Source organism: Sarcophilus harrisii, chromosome 1 (assembly GCF_902635505.1).
Source record: "Sarcophilus harrisii chromosome 1, mSarHar1.11, whole genome shotgun sequence".
In the NCBI taxonomy this organism is placed as follows: domain Eukaryota; kingdom Metazoa; phylum Chordata; class Mammalia; order Dasyuromorphia; family Dasyuridae; genus Sarcophilus; species Sarcophilus harrisii.
This window is the reverse complement of record NC_045426.1, coordinates 192,200,151-192,220,893: the sequence shown is the minus strand read 5'-3', so window position 1 is coordinate 192,220,893 and position 20,743 is coordinate 192,200,151. Positions and strand designations below refer to the sequence as shown.

The following is a 20,743-nucleotide window of genomic DNA, read 5'->3' as shown; positions in this document are numbered from 1 at the left end:
TAAAGAAACTTCCTAGCCCTGGGTTGAGGGGGATAATCGTCCTCAGCTGCCACATCTGGCCCGCGGGCTGTAGTTTGAGGACCCTGGGCCCTACTCCATAGTGAGCACTTAATAAATGCTTATTGTGTTGACTGATTTCGGAGCCAGAGGTACCTTTTTTAAGACAAGTGACTTGTCCGTGGTCACACAGTTAGCTTATCAGAGAGAGAATAGCAAGCCGAGTCTTCCTGGCTCCAAATCCAGAATTCTGTATCCTCTACCACATTCATTTTGTCCTTGAGCATACACACACACACACACACACACATATATATATACATACATATATACACACACACAGAGCTATATGCTTATATACTTACAAATAGACATTATGTATATGTGTATATACAAGTATATATATATTATATAATTTATACATATATTAAATATATTTAATATATGTATAAATTATATAATATATATACTTGTATATATATATGTATAAATTATATAATATATATATATATACTTGTATATACACATATACATAATGTCTATTTGTAGGTATATCTATCTATCTATCTATGTATTTACCCATATGTAAACGTGCATCTAAAACAATATTAGTATGACTGACATAAATATATGTCATCTTGATTGAATCTTTAAGTTTGATTTTGTCCAAGATCAATTACTAGTGTTAATTTTTTTTTTCTAATAGATTTTACTTCTGCTTCTTGTGTATAAGATGCTGTGTTGTATGAGCAAAGTAGAATTGAATTAGCCTGAAAGAAAAGTGAGATGTATAAAGTCAGAGAAGCTACGGCCAAATATTCGCACGGACTCTGTGTCCGACCTGTGGCAGAGTATTCCAAGCTCGTATTCATCGGATCCGCCCCAGTCAGATACACAGTAACTGACTTAACAGTGATGTCATTTTGGTCCTCTTCAACTACATCCGACAACCACCAATCAAACAACACTCCTATTTTAATTCTGCTCCGCAATTGGCCTTGCTCTTACTTCCCGGACCCTTCCCGCGTCTTCTTCCCGCTCTTTGCTTCGCCCGCTCCTATTTCTTTACAGATTTTGGAGGATGCTATTATATGGTGGTGTTGCCTATTAAACCATTCCCGGAGTGAGTAGATTTTCAGAATTAGGAGCCGTCCTCCCTCCCCCCTCTAACGCCTCCGCAATGTATAACCTAATTACGATTTTTGTCTTTCCCTAGATACTTTTGCTTTTTAGAATCAGATTATCCTCAACTCTGTGGCAATTTTTCTTTTGATTAATTATTAATTAAAACCTAATGACTGATATTAATCTTGAATACAAAATATATATATTTCCACGGACAAAACAAAGCATTTGCCCATTTTGAGTTCTTGTAATTAATCTTTGAGGTGAATTAATTATTTGATATTGATTAATTAATTAATCTTTGATATTGATCTAGGGGGGAAAATTCTTTGTTTTTCATTAATCTGTATTCACCCGCAGCGCAAATTTGTTGTTTGTGGGGGAAATAGGGCGCGCTTACAAGCGCCCGCCTCCAGTGGCGACCGCGCCCCACTGCCTCCAGTGGCGACCGCGCCCCACTGCCTCCAGTGGCGACCGCGCCCCACTGCCTCCAGTGGCGACCGCGCCCCACTGCCTCCAGTGGCGTCCGCGCCCCTCGCACTCACCCAGAGCTTGCTTCTTCTCGACCAGGGCCACAACTCTGACAGAGTGCCTGATCCGCGGGGCCTCTTCCGACTTCCGGGACGCAGACCCCAGCGCCCCCTGCTGTAGCGGAGGTGGAACTTCCTCTGGTTCGGCTGGTCCCAGGAACCGGTGCTAAGGGCTGTTTCCGGGAGCTAGCCTGGAGGTGTTTGTACCTCACACTGATTAATCCTCTCCCCAGTCTATCATCACATCTCGGGTCCTTCTAGAAGGACCGTAGTTCTGCCCTAAGTCTAATTGATTTTTCACCAGCCTCTGAGGCACACATTTGTTCGTTTGTGGAGAAAAATCTAGAAAGCTTGAAATTTACTAACCTGCCCCACCATCTTCCCAGAATCCTCCCCTCGGGTCTTCCATCTTACATGTTAAATTTTCGAAGTTCAGTTTTGATTGAGACAAAAGTCTTGAAAATCTGCAAGTTTGTGAAATGTCTTTTTTTTTTTCACTCAACATTATGGATAATTTTGCTGGATGGGGTAGTTTTGGCTGCAGGTTTAGTTCTTTTGATTGCCAATATATATGATGCTTCCAGGACCTGTGATGGTTTATTGTGGCTGCTAAATCCTGTACAATTCTAATTGTAGCATGTGAATTTTTTTTATTTCTTGCAAAATTTCCTCTTTGATCTGGAGGTTTTGAAATTTGGCAATATTAATTTGGAAATATTAATTTCTATGTGTTTTCTACAAAAGATTTCTTTAAGGTGGCAATTGGAGGATTTTTTTTTTTAATTTTTATTTTTACTTTCCCCTCTTCTTCTATCATTCCAGGACAATTTTCTTTTCTTTTTTTAGTCAGAATTTGGGAGTTTTTAATCTTTTAATAAAGCTTTTTATTTTCATAAACACATGCATAGGTAATTTTCCACATTCACCCTTCTAAAACCTTGAGTTCCAAATTTTTTCTCCCTTCCTTTCCCTATACCTTTTCCCCTAGAAACAAGTAATCCAATATGTTAAACGTGTGTGATTCTTTTATACATATTTCCACAGGAAACATCAGATCAAAAAGAAAAAAAAACATGAGAAAGAAAACAAAATGCAAGCAAACAATAAAAAAGTGAAAATAAAAGGTTGTGATCCATACTCAGTACCCACAGACCTCTCTCTGGGTGTAGATGGCTCTCTCCATCACAAGTCCATTGGAATTGACTTGAATCACTTCATTTTTGAAAAGAGCCACGTCTATCAGAGTTGATCATCACATAATCCTGTTGTTGCTGTGTACAATATTCTCTTGGCTTTACTCACTTCACTTAACATCAGTTCATGTAAATCTCTACAAGCCTTTCTAAAATCATCCTTCTGACTGTTTCTTATGGAACAATATTCATATACCACAATTTATTCAGACATTCTCCAACTGATAAGCATTCAGTTTCAGTTCCTTGCCACTACAAAAAAGGCTGTTACAAACATTTTTGCACATGTGGGTCCTTTTCCCTTTTTTATGATCTTTTTGAGATACAGGCCCAGCAGAGACACTGCTGAAATAAAGGGTATGCACAATTTGACAGCCCTCTGGGTATATTGTTCTCCAGAATGGTTGGATCAACTCACAACTCCACCAGCAATGTATTAATGTCCCAGTTTTCCCACATTCCCTCCAACATTCATCATTATCTTTCAGGATAATTTTCGTGAATTACTTCTTGCATTGTTGTGTCAAGGTTCTTCTTCTTTTTTTGGGAGGGGGGTCACTGTTTTCAGGTAGCCCAATTATTCTTATATTTTTCTCTTCTTGATTTGCTTTCCAGATCTGTTGTTTTTCTTATAAGATGTTTCACATTCTGTTCTATTTTGTTCATTCTTTATATTTTGTTTTGCTATTTCTTGCGTTCTTAAAGTTTCACTGATTTCCCCTTGCCCACATCTAATTTTCAAAGAATTATTTTGTTCTTTAAGATTCTGTATCTCCTTTTCTAGTTAACTTTTTTTTCATAATCTTCTTGTTTCTCTTGGATGGTTTTTATTTTTTAAGTTTTTCTTCAACCTCTCTTGATTTTTAAAATTTTTTTGTGTGTTTGTCTATAAATTCTTTCTGGGCAGATAATGTTTAACACTACTCTTTAGAGTAGAAGAGGTTTTTTTTTTTTTTAAACTTCAGTGTTCTCCTCTAAAAATGAACTCTGATCTTCCCTATTCCCACAGTAAATTTCTATGTTTGGGTTCTTTCTTCTTTATAGGTTCATTTAATTTTTTTTATTTAAAAAATAAAAACTATTAGTGGTTATCCCACTATTAGTGGGAGTGAGGGGGATGATGCCTCTAACTTCATTTCAGTTCTTCCCTCTTATCTGAAACCCCTCTTTATGTGCTGATAGCCCACAAAGTCCCGGCCCACTGCCTCTGCACTCACAGAGTGAGCTGGTTTCCTCCTGAGATGGATTATGGCTTTGCAGCACAGCTGGGCCTAGTGTTCCTGATCAGCCATGATTTCTTCTTTTTTTGAGACTCAGACCCCCAACTGGGCACACACCCAGTGTGAATGTTCCCATGGTTTCTGCTGAGGCTCCAGTTAAACCCAAATAGACCCAGAGGGGGCCCACTGGCTGTTTCTGGGGAGCTAGCCTGAAGGTATTTGTACTTCACACTGATTAATCCCTGGCCTGGAGGGCTTTTTTCAGTCTTTTTGGGTTACTCCAGGAGGACTCTAGTTCTGCCCTAAATTTTTTTTTGTTTGTTTTTCACCAGTCTATGTTCATCCTAAGGTGCAAATTTGTTGTATTTGTGAGGGAAATCTGAGAGCTTGAACTTTTTTAACTTACTCCTCTGTCTTCCCAGAATCCTCCCCTCAGGTCTCCATCTTTCATTCCATCTTGCCCTATACTTTACAGTCCCTGATCATGATCTCTAATCCCTCTACTCTGTTATTTCCCAGTCATTATACTCTTTCCTTCCTATCTCATTTGAATCACTTTAACCCAATTCTGTCTTCTACTCTTGAATTCCTTGCCTCCTTGTTCTACTGCCAGTTATGCTTTGCCAATCCCCAACCTTGGATTATTTTCAGCATTTGCCTCCTTTACACTTATTCATGTGTGAACACAGCTGGGGAAATGACAAAACTGTTCGATTAGCTCCTACTACAAATGGAAGTAAAGTAGTCTCAACTGGACCCTTGTAGAGGGCTGAAACTCTTGAGTCATTGCACTGAGGTCGGGTCAAGAACTTAGGGCTAATTATTGATTGGACAATACTCTATGGGCATGTGTATGGGGAATGGTCCTTCCTACTATCCTGTGTTGGCTCAATGATTGGTGTATACAGAGGACTGTAAGAGGGACTAGGGGGTGGAGTAAGATGAGCCAGAGTCACTTTGGCAGTAGATTAGGGAGAAGGTGGTTGGGGAAATTCTGCTTCCCTCCTGTTCAATCCTGCGTCTAAAGACCAAGAATAAAGACTAAGGACTTTTGCTTATCCTGACTCTGGCTGATTCTGAGATATCCTGGGTGCTAGCATGGTGGTCACAGACCCTCATGACAGCAAGGCAATCCTTTTCAGTTCTCTAATCACCTCACTATCTGGCTCACCACAATGCCTATTTCAGACGTTCACATCCCTTCTCCAGCCTCTCATAATACCTTGTCCCCAACTCCCTCACCTAATGGCATTATCTCATATTTTACCAGAAAAGTTAGGACCATTTGAGGAGAATTATCTCCTCTTCCTCATCTCACATTATTTAGGCATTTTCCCTTAGGATCTTTTGCTTTTCCTTTTCTTTCATAGACGTCTCTTAACTCACCAATAGGCTTGAAGTCAAACAGTTACCCTCTTGAACAAGGTTTAGTCCATATGCTGAGAGACTTCTATAGGAAATGTGTCTGTTGTTCATGCTTCTGCTCCTTGAAGCTACAGATGAGAGCTGGTTAGCATACCATAGGAGGATGAGCAGCCCTGAAAAGGGCTCAATAGTCCCCACACCAAAGGTGCTAGTCTTCCATGAACACCCTATATACCCTAGTTATGACAGAACCATTAAGAAGGTAATTACAGCCCCAAGAGAAATGCAAAATACACACCTTTTAGAAATTTTAGAAGTTATTATCTAAGATGATCAGTTCAAAAAAAATGGAGAGCCTTAAGGGGAATTAAGAATGCAAAGTCACAGATGGCACAGCATCTAAATCTTGTGACTATCAAACTACTGTCCTTTCTATTCTATGTTTCTCTCTCTTTAAAATGAGCATAAAGGAGAGGTACCTATCTGGAGCCTTAAGGCATGAGTTGCTAAACATTACATTCCTTACTAGCTCTGACTCAAGTCTGAGGAAGACATATGCATAAGGACTTGTGAACTTTGTGAACTTTGTTTTCTCTCTGAGAAATGTGACAAAAACACAGAGTTAGAGACACAAGAGGGGTGAGAATGAAAAGATTTCAGGTTTAGGAGTCAAAAATCCTAAAGCTACAATGCTAAGCAAGTCACCTAGCCTACAGACTTCCATTCCCTCTTTTATAAATTGTAGAGACTGGACTAGATTGTAAGTCTTTTCCAGCTCTACTCTCCTTACTTTTAAAAGTATATTTCAATATAAATGAATGTAGATAGATAAAAAACTTCAATATTAAAATATATTCTATTAAATTCCAACACTTGAATATATTCAAAGACAGTTAATTTTATAAATGTTGTTGTCATTTCTATAAAATAAATATGTTGATTCCGGTTAATGTCAAACAACTTTCTTTGTGTATGAAACATATACACAATTCTTACTCTTATTAAATAATTCCAATAACAAAATAAATCTATCATTATAATCTGAAGAGTAATATTAGTTTTTATCATTCACTTAATCCTAATTAAGTTTTTTTTTTCATTTTTATTTCACAGTCAATTTTAGGTAGTCAACTATTATCCACCCATGCACAGCAGTCAAGTTTTAAATCCTAATTCAATCCCTACTGACCTGTGAACTTTGGAGCTCTCTCATTCTGCTGCCAGAATGAAAGTGTATGTTTAAGGTCACAACATAAAAAGATAAAAGCAAATTAAGTTTCCACAGATCACAGAATGCACATACAAATCACCCTGATGTTAGTCATTATTCATAATTAGTGATATCACTGGTTTCTTCAATGAATCAACATGTGCCCATATAATTGAAGGCAAACTATATTCATCCCAAATCATGAGCATCTATAATCTACCAGATTTGTGTTAAGGCTTGGGTAGGATGAGATGAATAAAATACAAGGAGTTTTATGCTCTTGAGGAATTTATGTTTTAGTAGGGGAGATAAGATAATTTACTCAAATAAATACAGTATGAAGTTGAGGGAGCTAAGCGTTTATGAAAGGTATAAGCAAAACAGGCTACATGAGAAAGGATTTCTATCTCTCTTTGACTGGCCTGGTATGTGGGAAGCCTCATGGAAAAGGAAGCATTTAGTCAAGGTATGAAGAAGAACATATGGATGAGAGACAGCATGGCCTACATGCTATCAGAGACAATCAGGCTTATATTCACCAGACCCAGCCCAAGCCAGAGCCTTACATGCCATACCTTTTGCCTCCAGGGATAAGTTCAGAACCTAGCCTCAGATATCATGAAATCATCTCCCCATATCAAGTTCTGGGATCGGAGCTCCAGGCACCCCATCTCCTCTAATAATAGGTTCCTCAAATTCTGAGCCCAGGACCACAGAATCAGATACTAGACCTTCTGTTGCTGGATCTTTGTCAATAAAAAGAGCCAGTAAGATCAAACCAGACTCACATATCCTACATGCCATATTTACTGTTCCCTGTACATAATGTTCTATCTCCTGCTCCTGAACCTTTGCACAAGATATTCCCAATGATCAGAATGCTTTCTCTCCTCACCTGATTTTATTCAAAGTATAGTTCAGTTGCCACCTCTTACAGGAAGCCTTCCCTGATCTGATCTTCTTGGTTGCTAGTGCTCTTTCTTTCTCCCCTGCCCCAATTAGATTTGTCTTTATTTTGTATCTAAAAGATTATTATATTAGTTGTTTTCTCCCAGCAGAATGTGAGTTCCTTGAAGCCGAGACCAATTGGATTTTTTCCTTGGATCCCCAATGCCCAGCATAGTGTACTCCATATAAGTGTATTCCATATAATTGCTTAACAAATTGAATGAAATTCTTGGGAAAAAAATACTTGTTCAGTCTAGACCACCAAGAACTCCCTAATTTCTGGAGTTCTTAGCTCCTGTGACAGGACTATATATACGAATTAATTACATATTAAAATACTTATTTTATTTGCAAATGACAGTCACTGGTTTTTTCAAAAGGAAAATTCAGGCATCAGCATTTTGGGCAATAGAAAGTTGGCACAAAAAATAACCTACCAGCAAAAATTTACCAAGAAAATAGCTGAAACAAGGAACAAATTTTTAAAAATCTACTGAATAATATAGCAAAAGAATCCAAAATAAAAACTGAATAATCTTTAAAACTCCATAGAATCACAACATAGTATTTTCATCTTTTTGTTGTTGTTGTTTGCTTGCTTTTTTCTCTCATTTTTTTCTTTTTGATCTGATTTTTCTTGCGCAATATGATAAATGTGGAAATATATTTAGAAGAGCTGCACATTTTTAACATATACTAGATTACTTGCTCTCTAGAGGAAGGGGGGGGTGGGAGGAAGGAGAGGGAGAAAAATTTGGAACACAAGGTTTTGTAAGGATGAATGTTGAAAACTATCTTTGCATGTATTTTGAAAAACAAAAGATTATTATTTTTTAAAAAGACTCAATAGAAAAAAAAATAGAGGCAATAAACTTGTAACCTAGATATACATGAATAATCACAGTAAGAAAGGTTAGTATAAATAGAGGCAAAGTCCTGAGTAAAATAACTAACTTGGGACTGTAATCTACTTAGTGGGAGTTGCCAAATATGAAAAAAAGGAACCAGAGTGAGAGAAATATGTTGTTCAAGATAAGGAATGTTGACCTCATGACCAAACTATCCCAACAGTATTTGCTCAGAGACCTGGGAGGTAACCTAGTTTTTTTTTTTCCTTTTGTATTTTAAAGAAGAAGGAGGAAAAAGTGAAGTAGCAACAATAACAGCCTCTCAGCCTGATAGAATGGAGCTTTTGCCCAGACTGATTAACACACCAAACTTGTCAGAGCTATTAGTCAGAACAGGATTTTCAGGTCTTATTGAAATCTGAATACTTGATCTGATTGTAAGATGATGCCAATAAATCAATAAGCATTTGTTAAACACCTACTATGTGTCAGACATTGTGCTAGGAATAGGGATAAAAAAATCAAAAGTGAGACAAGCCAGTCCTAGAAAGCAAGTCAGATGTGTTCCATGGGAATACTTCTTAAAACAGTCCATTAAAAAAAGTGATAGGCTAAGTGAAGAAATGTTGTTTCTAAGGGAAAATATAGGTAACTAATAAGCCTTATTTATTCTCTCTTTGTGTCTCAGTTTCTTTATTTGTAAAATGAGGAAATTTAATTCAGTGACCTCTACAGACTCTTTCTTCTCTAAATCTATGATTGATGCCCCTGGAAAGATAGATAAAGGCAAAAATAGAGCCATCTCAAAAGACTAGAGAAAGCTGGTTGTTAAATTTTCTATGTGAATATTTATAACATAAAAATTAGCAAAGGCTGCAAATCAAGGCTTGATTTATCATTCTGTTGATTTCTAGATTTAAGAAAGTAATGTAAAGAATATCAATAAAGCAGATTATACTTTTGCAGAGAACCAATTGTTAAATATTTACTGGCACACCAGTAGAAGGGATTATCAGATGACAAAATTGAAAGATTAATAATAGAAGGCATAAAACAAATAGAGACTAGACTAAAATAAAAGTAAGTTAAAAGGATAGCAACTAGGTGTTTCAGTGAATAGAGCATTGGGCCTAGACTTAGAAGGAACTTAGTTCAAATATGAACTCAGACATAAGAATTTGTGATTCTGCACAAATCATTTAACCCTGTTTGTCCCAGTTTCCTTATCTGTAAAATGAACTGGATAAGAAAATGGCAAAGTGCTATAGGATATTTGCCACAAAAACTCCAAATGGGGTCACAAAGCATTGGATATGACTAAAAAATGATTCAATTAAAAAAAAAGAAAAAGGAGATGGATCAAAGTCATGAATTAAAGTAATTTTTGAATTACTTGAAAAAGAATGTCTACGAGAGTGTTTGTGAATTATGGCACAGAAATAGAAGATTTCAGGGATGAAGTTTTGGCTCATTCATTTCCTTTATCATTCACTGGTAATGATTTATTTGATGCTATGAAGGAATGAGTTAGCATTCCTTTTAACATACTGTTAATATGAGCTACTAAAGTACCACATATAGTTTCTGTGGATTACGGCCTGAAAACTTTTCATTTCTGTAACTGGCTGATACAATTATACTCAATTTTGAATGTTAGAATTTGAATCATAGGACCACAGATTTGAAGTCCTTAGGAATTATGTCACCCAACCTTCTTATCTTACAGATAAGGAAATTAAGGTCCAGAGAATATCCAAGGTCACCCAGGTAAGTGATTCAAACCCAAGTTGTCTGATTCCAAATATAGTTCTTTTAAAACTATTGTTGATTAATGGTTATTTTGATACAGTATTTGGATTTAATCTGATTTAAAATTCATTTGATGGATGAAGAGTGATATTTCAGAACCCAAAGTTAGGAAACAAAATGCTGACAGTTTTAAACTAAAGAACAATCAGCAAATTAATCAAAGTACTTGATTCCTAAAGGCCTCTTTTAGGGAAGAAGTGAAGGAGAAATGTAAGGTCAGTCTTCCCTTTTTCAGTCAACATACATTTATTAAGCATCTATTATGTGCCAGGCCCTATGCTAAGTTCTGGGGATAAAAAAAAGAAGAAAAAGACAGTTTCTGCTCTCCAGGAATTTAGACTCTAAAGGGGAAGACAACAAGCAAACTAATGTCTAAAAATAAGTTATATATAGGGAAAATAAAAAATAAGAAAGGCAGTAGGATTAATGGGGATGGAATAGAAAATGCTTCCTGTAGAAGATAGAAGATAGGGGAATTTAAAGGAAGTTAAAGAAGCCATGAGACAAAATTTCTTTCAAAGGAATATGGTCTCACAAACCAATTAAGCATATTTCCCCTTCTTATATCGCTGTCTCTCTGCCCTTCCTAACTGCCTTGCCTTGTCTTTGTAGATGTCACCACCATCTTCTTTCTCACCCAGACCCCAAGCTTCAGAATTATCTTGTATTCTTTTCTCCTTTCCTTCCCCATCCAGTAAGTTCAACTTCTGTCAAATCCACCTTTCTAATCATCAGTTCTGTTGCTGACTGCCTCTTCCTAATAGTATTGTCTCCTAACTGGCCCCATTGTCTCCATTCAGTCTTTTCCTTCTCTAAATTTCTTTTTTTCTCTTAAAAACTCACTGATAGCCTATTATTTTTCAAAATACATGCAAAGGTAGTTTTAAGCATTCATCCTTGCAAAATCTTGTGTTCCTAATTTTTTCCCTTCCTTCCCCTATCCCATAGACAGCAAGAAATCCAATATAAGTTAAATATGTGCTATTCTTCTAAACATATTTCTATATTTATCATGCTGCACAAGAAAAATCAGATCAAAAGGCAAAAAACAAGAAAAAAAACAAGCAAACAAATAACACCAGCAAAAAAATGAAAATCTTATGCTGTAATCCACATTCAATTTCCATAGTCCGTTCTCAGGATGCAAATGGCTCTTTCTATTACAAGTCTACTGAAATTGCCTTGAATCATGTCATTGTTGAAAAGAGTCACAGCCATCACAAATGATCATCACATAATCTTGTTGTTGTGTACAATGTTCTCTTGATTCTACTCAATTCACTTAGCATCAGTTCATGTCTTTCCAGGCTTTTCTGAAATCAGTCTGCTTATCATTTCTTAGAGAACAATAATAGTACATTACATTCAGACCATAATTTATTCAGTCATTCCCCAACTGATGGGCATCCATTCAGTTTCCAGTTCCTTGATACTTCAAAAAAGGGCTGCTACAAACATTTTTAGATATGTGGGTCCTTTTCTCTTTTTGGGATACAGACCTAGTAGAGACACTGATGGAACAAAGGGTATGCACAGTTTTATAGCCCTTTGAAGCACAGTTCCAAATCTCCAGAATGGTTTGAAGAGTTCACAATTCCACCAATAATGTATTAGTGTCCCAGTTTTCCCCCATCCCCTACAATATTTATCATTATCTTTTCCTGTCATATTAGCCATTCTGCCTTCTCCAAATTCTCCAAATGTTGTTGCCAAAGCAAAGTTTCTAACACATAAGTTTGATTATGCCATTCTTTCACACAAGGACCTTCACTGGTTCCCCATTCTCTGCCAAAAAAAATAAAAAAAATTTCGTAGTGCTGCATTCAAGGCCTCCCAGAGTTTAACTCCAACTTATTTTTTCATCTTTATGAAATATTACAGCCATTTGTACATTCTATATTTCCAGTTTTTCATTATTTCCTGATCCTTCTTGCCTTCAGGAAAAATAGAAGTGTCATTCCTCTTATCTAAAATGGACTCTCTACCATCTCTGTTTTTATTTACTTCCTAAACATTTATTCATCAACTAAATTGTTATAATTATTAGTGTATTCCTTTTCTTAGTTACAAGTTTCTTGAAAACAGGACTATAATTTTCATCCTTGTACCCCTAAGACTTAGAATAGTGCATCTAGTAAACATTTAATAGCTATTTGTTGAACTGATTTAAATTGAAGCACCCACTTCCAGAAAACTCTAATGTAAAATAAACAAATTTGAGTATTTCTGCTAATTATGACACATTGTACAAATAGGAAAAAAGTTTATATCAGCTCCTACTTAATTCAACACATTTAAGAGACCAATATCATCTCAAGTGTTCCTCAAAAGCAACTTGATATAGTGGGAAGAACATTGAATTGAAACTCAAAAGACCTGAGTTCTAACCCCACCTCTGCTGGGTTATATTAGTCACCTTCCCTTTGAAAGCCTGCTTCCTTATCCATAAAATGATTGGATGGCTGAAGGACTCCCTTCCAAGCCCAACATTCTTCTTCTAAGACTTATAAGACAACACACAGTTAATTCAGTCAGGCAATAAACACGCAATGATAAGCAGCAAGTGCCTTCTCTTTGTCAAGCACTGTGCTAACCCTCTAGGGAATAAGAGAAAGGCAAAAGATAGCCTTTGTCCTCGAGGAGCTTACAATCTAAAGGAAGAGACTAGATACAAACAACTGTGGACAAATAAGCTACATACAGATTAAACAGAAAGAATTGGGAAAGGCTTTCTGTAAAAAGGTGGGATTTTAGCTGGGACTTAGGAAAGTCAGTAGTCAGACGTTAGCAGAAAGAAGGAATGGCCGACAGCCAGTGAAAATCACCATAGTAGCTGAATGGAGAGTGATCTGAGGTGAGGGAGAGACTTGTGGCAGGCAGATCAACCAGCAGACGATTGCAATGGTCCAGGTGTGTGGAGGTGAGGGTCTGCACCAGGGAGGCTGCAGAATCAGAAGAGAGAAGGGGGCAAGGCATTGTATCAGAGAGAGAGAGGGAGTGCAAAAGTAAAATTAATAGCTATTAGTAACTATTAGATATAGAGGGCAAGAGATATTAAGGAATTACTCAGTATGAACGATAACTAAATAATGAGCCTGGGAAACTATAATAAAGGAGGGTTGGGGAAAAGATGACAAATTCTCTTTTGGACACACTGAGTTTATGTCATATCCATTTAAGGATGTGTAGCACAATTGGAGATGTGAAACTGGAGATAGGCAGAGAGGTTACGATTAGATAAGGAGATTTCAGAATCATCAACACAGACAGGATACTTGAATCCATGGAGCTGAGATCACCAAGTGACACAGTAGAAAGACAACAAAGGAGGGTCCAGGGCTTAGCTCTATGGGATATACATGAAGATCCAGAAAAGGAGGCTGAAGAGAACTAGGAGACAGCCCATAAACTCAGAGAGAGAAAGTATCAAAGAGAAGGTAAATGTCAGTGTTGAAGACTACAGAGAACTCAAGATGAGTATCAAGAATAGATTTGACAAATCAGTTCCAATATAGCAGTAATGAATAGAACCAGCTACACCCAGCAAACAAACTCTGGGAAATGAGTGTGAACCGCTACATAGAATTCCCAATCCCTCTATTTTTGTCTGCCTGCATTTTTTGATTTCCTTCACAGGTTAATTGTACACTATTTCAAAGTCTGATTCTTCCTGTGCAGCAAAATAACTGTATGGACATATATACATATATTGTATTTAACATATACTTTAACATATTTAACATGTATTGTTCTACCTGCCATCTGGGGGAGGGGGTGGGGGGAAGGAGGGGAAAAATTGGAACAAGAGATTTTGCAATTGTCAATGCTGAAAAATTACCCATGCATATATCCAGTAAATAAAAAGCTATAATAATAAAAGAATAAATTTGACAGTTAAAAGATCATTGACAATTTTGGTTGAATGATGAGGCTGGAAGCCTGATTGTAGAGAAAATGAGACAATTAGTGTATGAATTTCATATCAAATTTTCACTGTTATTCTGTATTTTTATGTTGTATGTATATTTTATACTATATGAGATAGTCCAGTGATTCAATGGATAAAGCACTGAGCTTAAAATTGGGAGGAGCTGGATTCAGATCTTGCCTCAGTCTTATCAATTATGTGATCCTGGGCAAATCACTTCATTTTGCCTCAGTTTCCTCCACTGTAAAATGGGGATAATAATAATACAACCTTCCAAGGTTGATGGGAGCATCAAATTAAATGATATTTCTAAAGCGCTTAAGGCACAAGGCCAGGCACATAGTAGGCATTTAATAAATGCACACTTCCTTTCTTTCTTTCTGTACGGGGGTTCCTCAGGTTAACCAATCTATAGAGCACGATACTGTCTTTGAGAAGACTTAATATATAATTTTATTCTTTTCAATTATTATAAATGTTTCTCATTGTTATATTTTTGCTTTTATGACATAAAATTGGTGAAATCAATCCAACCATATTATTAGCATATTATTTATACAAGGCCTTGGGTTCCTTGTGCAGCTAAGAACACAAAGATAAAAAAAATGACATATAATCCCTGAAACCTGGGGGAGCCTACAATCTTATAGAGAAAAAAAGATAACACACTCAAATAATTGTAGATAGCCAAATAATTATAATGCAAGACAGCATGATAAATGTGCCATATCAAAGGAGTACAGGTAAAGGAAAAAGCCTATCTACTTTGGGTATACAGAAAGAGGTGTTCAGGGAAGACTTCATGGGGAAATAATTTCAGATCTGGGATTTTAAGAAAAGGTAGAATTTCAAAAGTCAAGCATAGAGTTAGAGGAATACTTTTTAATGTTATTGTTGTTTGTCCATCTTGCAGAGGACCAATGACATCATGAGGATGATGTCTTGATTTGCAAATGAACTAGATATGAATGGGAGAAAGCTGCTTAAAGTCATCAAGGAACTTCTCTCCTCCCAGAGTTATCAAAGTCCAGACTGGTGTCAGCTGAGGATGCAGTGGGTGACCTTGGCCTTTCTGAATCAAGATTTTCCCAGGTCTCAGTTTGCCTGAAACAATGCTCATTCAGTGACTAAGTGCTAAGTGATAACTGAGACAAAAGATGGCCTAGTTTACTATCTTAAAAGACTTTCTAGAACAGGGGCAGCTAAATGGCTCAGTGGATAGAATATCAGGCCTGATTTCAAGGAGCAGCTAGGTGGCACAGTACATAGAACACTGGTGGACTGACACTGGGCACTTACTAGCTGTATGACTTAAGCAAGTAAGTTAAGCCCAAATGCCTCCAAAAAAATCTAATTTCAAATCCAGCCTCAAAAACTTACTAGCTACTGAGTGATCCTGGGTAAGACTATGCTATGTAAATGTTAGTTATTATTGTCATTATTTTAATCTTTTTGGGTCATGAATCCCTTTGTTAGTCTGGTAAAATCTCCTGAAAATCATATTTTTAAATGCCTAAAATAAAATACATAAGACTACAATAAAAATCAATGTTTAATGAAAATAAAGGTGATTTTCTCCTCATCTCGGTGCATGGACCCCATGAAATCTATCTGTAGACCCCTTGTGGGAGGTCCCAGACCTATGTACCTCCTTTTAAGAACTGCCAATCTAGATGGAAGGAATATCATGTGCAAAAACACAGAAACAAAGCACCATGAAACATTTGGAGGGGGTAGAGAGTAGTTCAGTTTGACTGGAAATAGGAAGTATTCCAGAGTGTATACAAGGAGTGGTGTGAAATAAAGTTAACGAAATAGGTTGGGCTCATACCATGCAGGCTCTTCTATGTTAGGCTAAGGACTTTAGCCTTCGATAAGCAACAAAAAGCTTTTGAGCTGGGATAAGAGCTGTGCATGCGGAAGATTAATCTATCAGGGGAGTGTAGGAAAAAGATGGTTAGATGGGGAGACAAGGAAGAAGGTCCAGAAGCTACTGAAACAGTCCAAGAAAAAAGATAATGAAAGAGCTTGAACGGGAGTAGTAGCTGTGGGAACAAATGAAAGAAGCATTACAGATGCCAGGACTGTTTAGTCATTAGTGCTTCTGGAGAACATCAGAGATGATTTTAAGGCTTGAAAAACTAGGTAAATAAGCACATGGAAATGCCATTAGATGGAACAGAAGCAGTGTAACAGTGAAAAAAAGCATGGAGTCTGAATTTAGAAGACCTGTGTTTGAATCCTACTTTTATGATCTTAGACAAATCATTATACCTCTCTTTCTGAAATGTGAGGAGCTTGGACTAGATAGTCCTCAAACTTACTTTTTTGAATGAAATAGGGAAATCATAATTCAAGGAGTTCCCACTGTAATGATGGAGACAACATAACATGAAAATTTCAGCTGAATATCAGATGGAAAGGTTGCTCTTGAAAGCAGGGATTTATTGTCATGCATTTCTACTTATATCCATAGTACTTTTCACAGCACTTAGTAAATGCTTCACTCATTCATTTATTAATTCATATAAAGGTTCACAAATATAGATCTGGAAGTGACTTCAAAAATCATCCAGTGTGATAAGTCACTTTAAAGATGACAAAACTGAGATCTACAAAAAGGAAGTGACAAAAACAATGTTAAAAAGGAAGTGACTTGTTCAAGATCACATAGGTAGTAGCAAGTAACAATGCTAGAATGTGGATCCAGGACATCTGGATTTCAGCTCAGTATTCTTGATGAAGTAGAAAGAATACTAGATGGAATCAGGAGATCTAGGTTTCAGTCCTGGTTTTATTGATAATATTGTATGTGATCTTGGGAATTTCATTTATCCCTCTGATTTCAGTGTCCTCATCAGAGAGGACACTTTAACAGGTGAATACCTTTAACAGGTGAACAGAATTACTGGAAAAGGAAGTGAGAAATGCCTCACAGTAAGAACAAGGCTAAGTCATTTCCACCTCCACCTCAAAAGGTGAAGATCAGTGAGATTTAATTGACCCACAGAACTAAACCTTGAACTTGGTTACCTTAAAAACCCATCCCAGATTGGGGAGAGTGATTCAGTGCTGCATCCTTGCTGAATTACCTTTCTGTGATATTGTTACGTAAATCTTCTTTTCTTAAACATTAAGGAAATTTGTGAATGTTTCATTTTGCTTCAATTCTAAAACTGACCTACCAGACCATATTGAGTCAGACTTGACTCAAAACAAATGTATTTTAAATTTTATTGATGTCTCGAAGACAAATAATTTTTTAAATCAATGAATTACACTGTTTACACTAAGGACATGGTATCATTTGACCCTCACTAAGACCAGGTATGTAAATCTGTGAGATGCTTTGCAATAGGACTTTATTTACTCTTGTGAATTTATACTCTGTTAACTGGAATTTTTTTTGGTTATTTGTTTTATATTGTTAAATAAAAAGGCAATTCAAAATTAACTACTTGGGATGAGATTGGAAGCATGTTATAATTTCTCAAATACAAATAGTTTACTAAAATACATTCATTTTTTCACATTTCAAATACTTCAATCATTCAATAAGCATTTATTAAATTGTTACTCTGCACCAAGTCTTGGGCTAAGAACTGGGGAATACAGATACAGAAGTGAGACAGTTTACACCTCCAGAGATTTATATACTATTGGAGGAGACATTTGTGTATGTGCCAGATGTCATGTGATACTTCCCTATTCCTTAAATAAATATATTCAAAATACATACGCAATAAATATAAGATGATTTATGATGAGAAGGAATCAGGAAAGGCTTGGTATATCCAGTAGAGTTTAATCTGAGTCTTAAACAAGAATGCATTCCAAACATACAGAACAGCATGTACAAAGAAAGGCATGAAGAAAAGAAAGGGGATGCTTTGTATAAGGAACAGTAGACTCTCTAGTCTACAGAAAGTATGTAGGAGATTCATGTGTAATAAGCTTGGACTAATAGTTTTGGGTCACTGGTAAATAGCTCCAAATATTAATGGACTTTATATTTGATTCTAGAGGTAATTTGTAGCCACTAGGGTTTATAGATAGGGACATGACATCACTCTGGGTAGAGGAAGGGTTGTATTTGGAAGAGACCTAAAAGCAGAGGAAACCAAAAATGAAGTTTTTATCATACTCCTTGGAGAGGTGATGAAGGCCTAAACTGAAGTGGTGACTATGTGGATGAAGAGGAGTGGACAGATGCCAGAGATGTGGAGGGATGTAGAACAGACAATTTCAGCAATTGAATGAATGTGTGGGGTGGGTAAGAGTGATTATGCTAGGCAGAATAAGGATAAGTTCAATTAAATGACATGTTCTGCTCTGGATAAGACAGACAACTGGTAGAAATTCCAAAGACTAATTTAAAAGATAATACACTTTGCCATGATAAACTTTCTGAAAAATAGGGTGTAGCAAATGTTAAGACTTATTTAATGGAAAAAAACCAGTACAGAGTTGCTTTCATAGGTCTGTTGTACTCACAATTTGCTGATACATAGACTTCTATTCCTTTTTTAAAAATCCATTATTTCATTATGAACCCAACTTTCTCCGATTTCTCCAACCCTATCTTTGCATTGTCTAAATGTCCTCTTTCTGTAAAAGGCCTCGCTATTCTTCCAATTGCCCAGGCTTGAAGTTATGAAATCATGTTGCTTTTACCTTCCCCTTCCCAACAGTCAGTTGACTATTGAAGAGTTTTGCTAGATGACTTCATAAGATTGAGTAGTCAGTGATATGCCAGCCTTCTGGTTATGAGCCTCTCTCTAAACTTAGCAAGGCTGGGCTTTGGCTACAGCACAGAGTCCATTGCTGGGCAGTACCTGAATCTTTCTGGCTTGGGAGGACCCAACAGGGCTTTTGCTATGCTCATGTAACTGTTGAAAACTCAGGATCACCTCCATGCCATAATGAATCATCAGTAGGACTTTAGCAGGGGATTAAAAGAACCACATAATAAAGTTTTATTTAGGAGTTCTTGGGTATAAGGACACTATGATTCTCAGACTTTTTATACTCTACATTTCATTAGACTCCTAAAGGATTAATATAGAGCTCAGCTTCTTAGATTGTGGCTCACAACCCTATCTGGAGTCTTGTTATTTGTAACTTGAATGTTGGGGTTGCAAAATTATAATTTATTATTAGTAAATGTTTGACTTGTATATCTATTTTATATATTTATATACCCAAAGTCATGTAAAATTTCCCAGATGAAAAGGGTCTTGAATGGAAAAAGTTTAAGAAGCTCTGACATACAGAACAGATTATATATAAAAAAAATATAAAGAACATAAAGAATATCAAGTGCAATATTTATTTTACTGATGAGGAAATTGGGGCTCAAGAGAATTAAAAGATTTTGATTAAAAGTACACATGACATTTAGATGGCCCAATAGATAGAGGCAGGACCTAGAGTTAGGAGGACAGCTTTTCCTGAGTTCAATTCTGACCTCAAACACTAACATTATTATCCTAGGCAGGTTACTTAGCTCTATTTGCCTTTGTTTCCTCATCTATAAAATGAGCTAAAAAAGAAAATGGCAAACTATTTTAGTATTTTTGCCAAGAAGATCCCCAATGGGGTCACAATCAGATGGAATTGAAATGACTGACCAAAACCAACCACAAAAGTACAAAGGGAACAGTGTCAGAATCAGAATTTAACCCCAGGTTATCTCATTCCAATTACAAGGGGGCTTAATGGGGTTTTGGTCAGATCATGATGGTTGTGTTGAAAGGAACTAAATAAACTTGTGGAAAACCACATATATATATGGGTATGCTCTGCCACACAAGCTGCAACATGGAATAGTCTGTACAAAACCTGAGGTAGGAAGACCTACTTCTGTCACACATTCAAGTCCCCAAACCCTTTTGTGCCCCAGGTGTCTGTTCAGAGGCTGCTTATCTGCATTGGTGAAGGGAGCTTCCTAATCAAGTTAAGTCAGTCATGGGTCACATTCCAGGTGCACAGGAGAGAATATATTGCATTTTCTGATTCAGTAACTATTTAGTTATTATAGATTTGGAACAAAAAAGTGAACAAATGATAATCTGAAATGTGTCTGAAAACTGAAACTCTTAAAAACCTGTATTATAACACAGTGCCTAGCACCGAATAAATGCTTAGTCATTGATTATTCAGATACAATTCTGAAAATGACTTTGAAGAAAAGATCACAAGGTAAATTTTTATAAATGGTTGATACATGGAATCAGTGAAAAAGCTGTTTTATTCTAAAGTCTTTTTTTTGCCTTCTCACTATTATTATTAATAAATATATTATTAATTATGACTTTTTACTATGGAAAATGACATGGTTAGTATATTCTATAAGACAGGCACATCAAAGCCTGAACAACAGAGTGAGTAACTCAAATTCAGGAAATCCTGGGTGTCAGGAGCAAGTTATTTAATCTCCCAGTGCTACAGATAACTCCTTAAAACGATATATGGCAGATAAAAGTTGTTCTGCTAGCTAGAGGAAGCTAGAGGACTCAGTGGATAGAGCTCTGGCTCTGCAGTCAGGAAGACCTCAATTATGATTCATCC

General features: G+C 36.6%; 1 protein-coding gene across 17 annotated transcripts in view; it reads right to left on the bottom strand.

The window, feature by feature from the left end:
• Positions 1 to 20,743, bottom strand: part of CAST (calpastatin) — a 135,464-nt gene that overhangs the window by 70,315 nt on the left and 44,406 nt on the right. For 3 of the 17 annotated variants that reach the window (XM_031968036.1, XM_031968056.1, XM_031968067.1), the window contains exon 1: positions 1,668 to 2,017. The exons of the other annotated variants lie outside the window; for them this stretch is intronic. The gene's annotated coding sequence lies outside the window, so the exon portion shown is untranslated. Of the gene's footprint in view, positions 1 to 1,667; positions 2,018 to 20,743 lie in introns of those variants that run through there. 17 annotated transcript variants of the gene reach the window in all.